Source organism: Strongylocentrotus purpuratus, unplaced genomic scaffold, assembly GCF_000002235.5.
Source record: "Strongylocentrotus purpuratus isolate Spur 01 unplaced genomic scaffold, Spur_5.0 spur5_scaffold_1, whole genome shotgun sequence".
Lineage (NCBI taxonomy): Eukaryota > Metazoa > Echinodermata > Echinoidea > Camarodonta > Strongylocentrotidae > Strongylocentrotus > Strongylocentrotus purpuratus.
The window spans coordinates 44088988-44099809 of NW_022145594.1; positions in this window are offsets into that span (position 1 = coordinate 44088988).

A 10822-nucleotide genomic window follows, 5' to 3' on the forward strand; every position below is an offset into this window, starting at 1 on the left:
CCACGCAACCCAATGCAGAGTTAAATGGGGAATCCCCATTGACATTCGACCTACCTGCCGCACACCCATGCCGCACGCGAATAATGTCTTACGTACTATTGCAGTACGAATCATTATTTTATAAGTAAGCATTGAATACTCCCGATAGCTGTATTGCTCGCCGCTGTACAACATTTTGTACCAAATAGAATAGCAACGAATTTGCTCTGATCTCTCTTACCCCTCTTTCCAGTTCGCGGTTGCTCCCTCGGTTACTCTATCCCTCCATATAGTGTGAGTCAAAACAAGTTTACACCTAGAGAATTGTTAATCATTTTTAAAATCATCTATGAACAGTAAATTATTATACATCTCATGAAAGAGTGTTTTATCCCGAATCAGTTAGTATCATTTTTTGTGAAATATGGCTTGTGTTTACGCTTGGATGAATTGGAGGCATTGTTTGCGAGAGTGCAAAAATCGACTTGCCCCAAATAGTGTGGTACGGTATGTCACTGAAACAGCTCCCGTAGGATTTTTGTGACAAAGTTGATTTTTTGTTGTTGCTGTTTTGGCTTCAAAAGGGTCCCAATTGACCAAAAATGATGGGGTCCAAATTTTCAGAGCCCCTCCTTCATTTCCTGGGAGGTCCTAGACCGGGAGCCAGTGGGGGTTAACCTAGCTGGGCAGGAAACCAATTTTAATATGCACAGATGTAAAGATCGCATAGCTCCACATAACAAATTGACCGTCTGGCATGTTCTAAGTGGTGGGTGTGGCCAGGAGGACGCCCCACCAAAAAAGTGTCCCTTTTGACGACAAAATAGTATTATGTAAATAATATTTTAGGGAAACCTTGAACCACAATGAGTTAGGTGTCATATGAAAGAAAGTTAAATTATCTACATTTCGATACCAATTTCAAAGAATTTGGGATTAATTAACATCGACAATTTAAGTAAAAAATATGATTTTTGTGATTTTTTTTTCGAAAAATTTAATTTGATAAAAAAACATTATTTTCCATATATATCAAAATCGGAGAATTACATTTTTTCATAACTTTCTAGGAATTTGCATATGTACAACGACAATATCCCGTGCGAGGGAGAGGTGTATATATTGTTTTAATAAAAAGTTATAGCAATCCAAAGTTATTGATTTGATTTCCACAAAAACAACAATTTTGCCCACATGTGTAATAACTGTATGCATATACGTGCATTAGTGTATTGAGGACCTGTTTGGTATGTTTACATCAGGCGCGGATCCAGGATTTTTTAGGGGAGGGGGCCCAACTTTTTTTTTTTTTGCTCCCGAAAAAATTGAAAATCGCACCGGCCGAAAAGTCGCTCAGTTGGGGGGGGGGGGGGTAGTGAGCACATTTTTTTTTTTTGGTCCTCCAAAAATTTTCTTGGGGGGGGACCCAACCCCCAAAAAAGGTAAAAATCACGTGTTTTTCCATGATTTTTTTCTCAAGGGGGGGGGGGGGCCCGGGCCCCCCGGCCCCCCCCCCCCCCTGGATCCGCCACTGGTTTACATCGAGTTTTAAAGATAACTTTGAACTAAAACCTCTAATCACCATGTTTTTGGTGTCAAAAGATGGATAATTAAAATACCTTCATTCTGATATCAATTTCAAAGAGTGATGTAGTGTGTGAAACATTAATTTTGAGCAAAAAAAGGTGCTTTTTTGTAGATATTCCTCTGATTTTTGCCAGTATATCAGTATATTAACTAGACAAACGTGATTAGACATTTAGTAGTGCAGAAAGTGAAACAGTTTGGGATGGGGGGAGGGGACAAACATTCCAGGGGGCTCACCTTTCAGGGGCAGTGGCGTAATGAGCAAAAACGTTTTTTGGGGGCAGAAGAAAAATCTGCACCACCACCACTCTTACACGTTACATGCCGGCCCCGCCGAACGTTTTTCTAAGTGGAGTTTGAACGATCAGGTAGAGCGAAGCGAGTGGAGAAATTGGCGTGGGGCCCAGTGTCTTTGCCCCGGCGGCGTCAAGAGGCGAAGCATACTTAGATACCTTATTTGTGACACTGCCATGTCACTTATTGAAGTAGGGTCCAGGGTGTGGAGCCCCCGGAAGCTCAGGGGTTTTAGGTATTTAATTACGGTCAGAAGAGCATATTTTGATATCTCATTTGTGACACTGGCAGGTCACTCATTCTTTCTTTCTTTCTTTTTCTCTTTAACATACTTTTTCAAAAAAGTGAGAAGGGCCCCAGCCCTACCGTTTTGCAGGCCCTGACATGAATGCTTCTAAATTTGGGAGACTTGTTATTTTCCAACAAAGGCATACAACAGTATAATTTACCTCCCAAAAGAGAAAAAATCACAGAAAATCATGTCATTTCAGCAACATGTTCAAAAAGACCATATGATTTATGCAACAGGCATAATAGAACTCTAATGTAGACGGTGATGTTTTGTCAAATTATAAGCTGGTACCTAATGACATTTTACAATCATCAAATCGGGATATCCTTAGAAGTTCAAGGAGTTAGTAACGATTTTAAATTATTCATGGCTAAGCAGAAAAAAATTCAAATTGATCTCAATTGTAGTTCTGGAACTTCCTATTTGAAACACATAAAGACTAAAACTGAGATTCAATCGAATCAAGTAGTTTCATAATGTTCCTTCGATTTGTGCCCAATTACTTGTAATCGAGAGAAAAAATAACTTTGCATACCTAGCCGAAACTATTTTTTGAGAAAAGTTTATGTCATTCTAATCTTATCACAATAGGAATTATGCGGAGTATTGGTTGCTTACAAGCATACACGCGTTTTCTTAGTAGTCAGGCAAAATAAACCATTAAACCAAATATGGCGATAAATATTTAATCAGGGCTGTCGTTTAAAGCCGGTAACCGGTAAAACTTGCCGCCTAGTCACTCGTTTCTTACCGGCTATAATTCCTATAATAAACCTTGCAAAAATCACAGAAAGTAGATCTAAATCAATGCTAATCCAAAATTTCCTTAATTTCGTCCAAGATATAATTAGTGCCGCACATACACGGCCGCCAGGGGCGTACGCAGGATTTTTTCAAGGGGGGGGGGGGGGGTTTTAAAATATTTTGCTCCCGAAAATGTGAAAATCGCGCCGGCCGAAAAGTCGCTCAGTGGGGGGGGGGGGGGGGGGGGGGGGGGGGGGGGGGGGGGGGGGGGGGGGGGGGGGGACACATTTAAAAAAAAATCGCAACGACTAAGCCAGCCGAAAAGTCGCTCAGTGGGGGAGGGGGGGTAAGGTCACCTTATTTAGGTTAGCCGTGGGTCTAATTTTTTTTTTTTTTAATTTTTTTTTAAAATAATAAAAAACAAAAAACACAAAAAAAACAAAAAAACAAAGGGGGGGGGGGGGTTTAAGGTTTTTTTTAGGGGGGTTTACATACATAAAAATACCAAAGGGGGGGTTTGAACCCCAACCCCCCCCCCCCCCCCCCCCCCTGCGTACGCCCCTGACGGCCGCAGTCGACGAAATCCCTTACGATCACGAACGCGACGTCGTCCGTACTTGCCTAGACCTATCTATCTAACGTTACATCGCAGTTCTCCCCCCACAGCGCGGCGGCCAAGCCCGCCCGTCCCTACCCCATTGCGATCCCGATGTGCACGCGAGAAGACGATGCACTGCACAAAATATATACACACTGATCATAACAAAACTGAAACTAGCTCGCTGTAACCAAACTATCCGTTGCCGATTTGATATTTGAAGATCACGGAAACCGGGGCCTATACACGTGCGTGCAATGTCTAGAGACAACGTACTTTAGATTCTGAGATGCGCAAATCGGCAACAGAGTTTTGAAATCGGTTGAGTTTAGGCCGGCCACGGCCGTCCCCGGCGGACCCCCGCAGCTAGCTCGCATGATATATGCAGACTCGCGCTCCGCGAATATTCAAAACTAACTAATGGAGAGCCAAATAAAAGTCACAAGTAAAAAAAAAAAAATCAAAATCTAGCTTCTGCTGCCCATTATTTAAATACTGTACATGTATTCAACAAATCATGATGTAGAAAGATTGAGTATGGTGCATCATCTCAGTTTAATTAAAAATTACAAAGTAATGGTACAAAGTGATAAATAATTATCAACCTAATAACTTTTCATGTGATTGTTCATGTAATATCAAACATGAACAATATGTGTGTTTATTACAATATATGTGTAATACAAGGTAGGAAAGATAACTACAAATTTTCTTCTTAGGTATGCACCAGATTGCACGATTTCAAGTGGAAAATCCCAAAAGGTCCCTACCATGGGAGGGGGGAAACCCCCCTCCCACACCCTCCCCCCTCGGTCGCTTCGCTCCCTCGCAGTGATGGTACCTCCTATAAAATTCAAATTACCTCCTTCAAAAATAATTAACAAGATGCACTAACTTGTCTTGGGCATTGGCAAGATTATGACAGCGGCTGGAAGGGGCGGGGTGGGGTTTGGGGGAGGCAACTGCTAATGCCCACATTTCCTGAAACATCCCAGAGTACAGGAGCAGAACCTATCAATTGCACTCAGTGCTCTAAATCCTTTGAACTTTCTGCACCACTAAATTTCTAATCACTTTTGTCAAGTTCAATATACCGATATATACTGGCGAAAATAAGAGGAATCTCTACAATAAAGCAGCTTTTTGGCTCAAAATTTATATTTCACACACTACATCACTCATTGAAATTGATAACAGAATGAAGGTATTTTAATTATCCATCTTTTGACACCAAATACATGGTGATTAGAGGTTTTAGTTCAAAGTTATCTTTAAAACTCGATGTAAACACACCAAACAGGTCCTTAATACACTAATGCACGTATATGCAATCATATACAGTGATTACACATGCGGGCAAAAATGTTGTTTTTGTGGAAATCAAATCAATAACTTTGGATTGCTATAACTTTTTATTGAAACAATATATACACCTCTCCCTCGCACGGGATAGTGTCGTTGTACATATGCAAATTCTTGGAAAGTTATGAAAAAATACAATTTTCCGATTTTAATATATGGAAAATAATGTTTTTTATAAAATTAAATTTTTCGAAAAAAATCACAAAAATCATTTTTTAACTTAAATTTGCGATGTTCATTAATCCCAAATTGTTTAAAATTGGTATCAAAATGTGGATAATTTAACTCTCTTTTTTATGACAACAACCCATGGTGGTTCAAAGTTTCCCTAAAATGTATTTACACGATACTATTTTGTCATCAAAAGGGGCACTTTTTGGTGGGGGCGTCCCCCTGGCCACACCCACCACTTAGAACATGCCAGACGGTCAATTTGTTATGTAGAGCTATGCGATCTTACATCTGTGCATATTAAAATTGGTTTCCTGCCCAGCTAGGTTGACCCCACTGGCTCCGGTCTAGGACCCCCCCCCCCCCCCCCCCCCCACCCCGGAAATGAAGGAGGGGTCTGAAAATTTGGATCCATCATTTTTGGCTAATTGGTACCCTTTTGAAGCCAAAACAGCAAAAAAAAATCAACTTTGGCATAAAAATCCTACTGGATTACATTACATACATTATGGGATGTTAAAAAAAAAATGAGATTTGGATATTAATTCCGTCTTTGCAGATCCAAATAACATTCCTATCAAAATTAATCATGCCACACATATCAAATATCAACAAACATTTGTGCGCGCGCGCGTGTATCTGTGTGTGTATGTGACTTTACTTTAAACAAAACCAGAACTCACCTTTATCTTTAAACCATTTGCAAAACATAATATACGGGCTAACGGAGAGTTCAAATTAACCCATTACGCTTGGCGTCGCCCTTTTTCTAGGAGGGGGAAATTGAACTGGATCTCTGTGACGGGTCTTTCCACCATGTAAAACTGATCGGGGGTGTGCAGGTGGACAACTCCACCGGGGTTTCCACTGACTCTTAGATATACGAAGAATGCAGTCGGTTCTTATTTACAAAGGTGGCCAAACTCGAGACTATGTAGAATATGAAACAAGTTCCAGAAGAATCTTTTTACTAAACCTGTTTACAGTAATATTCATTTCAACTAATGCTATGGTCACATTACCCAAAAGTAGCCTGCTCGGCAGCGAGCGGCGAGTTTTTAGCCAATTTTGCCCGGTCACCGAGCGGCGGCCGCCCAGGCACCGCTTGTTTTTAAGGCATCGCTCGGTTCGCTGCTGAAGTTTTAGCGCGGAGTTAAAACTCGGGCGGCGCCTGCTCACTTTCACTCGCTGCCCAGACTACGCTCGGTGACCGGCGCGGTCGCCGCCCGGGCGCCGACCTAATCGAGCGTTCACCGTCAAGCAATTTAGGTCAAAAATCGAAGCCGCTAGGTCAAAGGCTGTCGAGCAGTCGCCGTCCGGTCGCCGCCCGGTCGCCTCGGGGAGATCAGTCGGTCACTGGCCGGCGAGTCCAACATGGGCGGCGAACGCTCGATTAGTTCGGTGCCCGGGCGGTGAACGGCCGGGCACTGAGCGTATTTTGGAGCCCCGCCGATCACTGGCCGGCCGCCGCACGGGCAATATCTTAAAATCGCCGGGCAATATCTTAAAATCAGCGGCCGGTGGGAGACTGCTCGGGAATCGGTGGGTCACCGGTCGGTCACTGCTGGGACACCCGCGGAAAAAACATGCACGTTTAACATAACTCAACGCTCTTGGGTATTAAGAGGCGAATCATCCCCTCCCCATTCACTCTCTCGCTCTCTCTCTCTCTCTCTCTTTTGCTCTCTCCCTCTCTTTACCTCTCAACCCCTCTTCCTCTATCTCTCTCTCTTAATACAAATAAGACAACTGAGCTTCTAATGAAATACATTTTCTAAGGCGCTGGAATCGGACATGGAATGATTTGTAAACAAAAACTAAAATCAGAAAGAAAAAAAAGAAGAAGAAAAATTCAATGTACTAGTTTAACCTGTCTTGATATTTCTATACCCATCAACGTCACTGACTGGCCGGAGGAGATGTAGGTTCTCAACCCCCTTCCCCTCCCTCTCTCCCATTTCAATTTTTTCTAACGTTTTCGGAGGACGGAAGGACTGAAGAAGGAGAGGCTATAAGCATGATAGAGGGTGATTGGTTGAATAGATTTATTCCTTTTGATAGCAACTGTAGGCTACTAGTCTATGTGCTACACATAATTATTATACTGTTCAATTAAACTACAATTGTGCACAATTATATATAAGCAGTGATTCAGTCTATTGACTTTTATACGAAAAGGCATAACATACAATTCTAAAAATTAAAAAAATACATACACATGTTTATATACATAATTATAATGATATCATCTCAAAATTTCCACTGTAATTTTTGCTTATCATATTCATGCATGATTGTTTATTTGTACAAACAAATCGTTATATCGGGGCAAAGGAAAACAAAAACGGTCTGACATGCTTGCTGATAAAGACGGGATATTGCACAAATTCTAACTTTTTCACATAAAAGAGAAGAATTTATTAACCGTATTCGATGACATATTTATAGAATCACTGATTTTTTTTTTTTTTTTTTTTTGTTTGTTAAAGAGAAGGTTGAGTTCTGGGAAGAGGTGAAAAATAATTTGTGAGCGTTATCATTCTTATTATGCAAGTTGGAAGAACATCAGATAAGACATGTTCCCTGAAAAGCATGGTTCTTCAAATGCCTTCATATAAATATGTCATGTAACATCGTAAAACTCGGGGGTAGGATTTTTACGCCACGTGTTCGTGTATTCCCATATACATCTTTCTGTGTACAGTGTTTGTAACTTTACCAAGACTTGGCCAATTTCTTATCATTTGATGATCCCAGAACCTGCAATACACACAAATTCTTATATGCTAGATGACCAACCTTTCCTGGTCGATTCCACACCATTTCTTTCACAATGCAATCACATGACCAGAACTAAACTTCATCTTTAAAAAAGGATGGTTAATTCTGATTTAAGAGAAAATTAAGTTGGAGCTTTCTCTTTTTCTGAAAATAAATTTGAAACGAAAATTATGTCCTCTGAAATGAAATGCTCTTCAAATGTTCTCACATTCGAAGTACGATGAGTAAAATCCGAGAGGTTTGGACCAAACATTCATGCCACATGTGAGTGTGGAAAAGGCACCTTTCTGTGGTACATGACCTCAGCATGTTCGGCAAGATTGAGCCAATTTCTTAGCATTTTGATAACCAAGAAAAGCCCTTAATATACACCTATTCATGTGTACTATATTTTTCATTCATCATCATTTACTTCATGGCAGCAGAAAAAATACAACAGAGGAATTTTTAAATGACAAGATACATCATACAAGAAAATAACATAAAAATACTGTATACAGACTCATGTTTGCTGGGAGTACGTAGCAGCCCAATTAAAAGGGTGGGGCTCTTCTACTGCTATATATAGCTGAGCCAGAAATTTTAATGTATGGAATATAATAAGTATACATGATATTTAGAATATAAAACATCGCATTACACAAACTTTATAATTACAAAAACAACTAAACAAACGATTATGTACAATTATCATTTCATTGCTAAGGATAATCAGTCTTTCATAATAGACCAGTTACGAACATATTCAAATTGATGTCTTCTTTCATGGGGACCTAGTGACGAGATATTCCATTAGCCTGTTATTAATGAATGAACTACAATACTAGAAATCCAGTTTGCATCCACTACCTGTTACTATTTGGGCAAGTCTCGGGCAATATTTCAGGTTGTCAAGAATAACAACGGTAGTTTAATGAGTATGCATAACATTTGAATATGTTTGTAAACTTGTCTATTGCTTTCAAATAGCTTCTGCCATAGCCCAACCGCATGACCATGCTGAACTCGACCTTATCTTGAATGGAAACTGCAACAAGTACGAAAAAAAGCCGTGCAGATACATGCATTATATTGCTAGATGACAAAAGACTACATATACATTAATTTTTGTGTGTGAAACTGAAAGACATGCTGAAACGAAACTCACTCGAATATACTGAATGATACACACATACGCACACACACACGCACCCGCCTACCCACCCATTCGCACGCAAACACACACACACCACATACACACACACACCACATACCACACACACACACACACGCACATCTATATACAAGAGAAGATGCATAAAAAGACGGAGAAGATTATTTAGTTCCGACTTAAAGCTGTTTTAAAACGGAATTTATATATGTAGGCGTTTGTGGTATGTAAAGTTTGAATATTTTTTTCTTGCTTCTTTTCATATACACTGTATATATACAATACAATGTCTTTCATTAATGATTTTGCCAATGTTATTTATTCATAAAAGATAAATAAAGTTTATAACTTATCAAAACTATATCGATCAATCTCTATGGCTCTTTAGATTGAAGAATACGTTTTTGAGAAGATATGGACTTTATCTATCAATTATAAATTACATTGTTACAATCAATTTTCATGAAAAAAGGGTAATAAAGTTCATTCCAACTTTAAAGGCAACAGTATATTTATAATGTGTATAAGCAGAGTTGACTTCATATAAATGTATATGTCGACAGATACTTTTGATTATCAGAGCTGCATATACACTGAACTAGGTTGCAATGATCTAGCGAAATATGATTTAGGGTAAAGCTCTAAAATATAAAACAATTAAGCATAGATATACAATAAAACGTCTGTCACATGAGAAACACTGATACATTGATATTGACCAAAGAGTAGAATCTCTTTCCTTGACAAAGCGATTATCAAAATACCTTTAGCAAGTCTCCTTTCTCTACTCACTCAAAATGCTCGTGATGAAGTTTTCATTCATCTGCTCAAATTATTCTGTGGTAAGTTTAGGTTTCACGATTTTACAGCTCCAAGAAATTGACCGTGATAAAAATGATAGTGTCGTCCCTCAGTACATACTCTTAATCATTTTAAATGCTTTTCAGCTAAGACATTTGTGACACATTCTTTTAAATTTTAATAATACCTTGACTCGCCTCTCAAAAAACCTCGCACTTGCATTTTTGAATAACTTTTTATTCAAAATTTGCCTTGGTTACGACTTCTGGGAGAGTAACAACACTTCCTCATGCAAAGCCGAGATATGTACTTGCGAATAAAACAACGATATGCTGCATCTAGCACTTGACACGATACTCCTTGATCCGTAATGTTGTACTCATTTCCTCTTGAAAAATTCTAAGAAGCGCTTTGACCCGGAGTGGTGTCCGGGACATCCATATCCATCGACACGATTTTGGTGGGTCCGTTGCCTCGCCTCTTCTTATTATCTCTCTCAATCAGATTCTCATCGGCCACACGCCATCATGGTCTCAAGCATTCTGAGGAGCTTCATACGTCTTTCGTAGCATGTGTTCTGTAGGTGTCTCCGTGAAATTCTCGATGAAGTAGAGCTTTTGATCCAAGGCTCCCATGCCGGTGGCTTGGGCTTTGATGGTGTCCATCCGATCGCCGACGCTATCGCATGTTGGTGAACACTATGGCAGGGTGAGAGCCTATATGCAAACCAACCTTTTTGAAACAATAATAAGAAACAAAGATATTAACGATAATTTACCAAGCGAATCCTCGTCAGCAGCTTTGCTGCCCTTCCTGAAGACCTTCTAATCATCGTTACCCAACAATTGCCTATTTACACCTGGGTGGGGAGTGGCTAATGTGGATTAATGTCTTGTCGAATTAAGGACCTTAGTGCTGGGCTGGGATTCGAACCCTGAACAATAGGAATGAAAATCAAGTAAATGAACCACCACACCTCCAAATTAAAAAGAGTTACCCAGGTTGTGTTTATAAGTTAATTACACTAATAAACTTTAAACAATTTAAATTCAAAGCAGAGGAG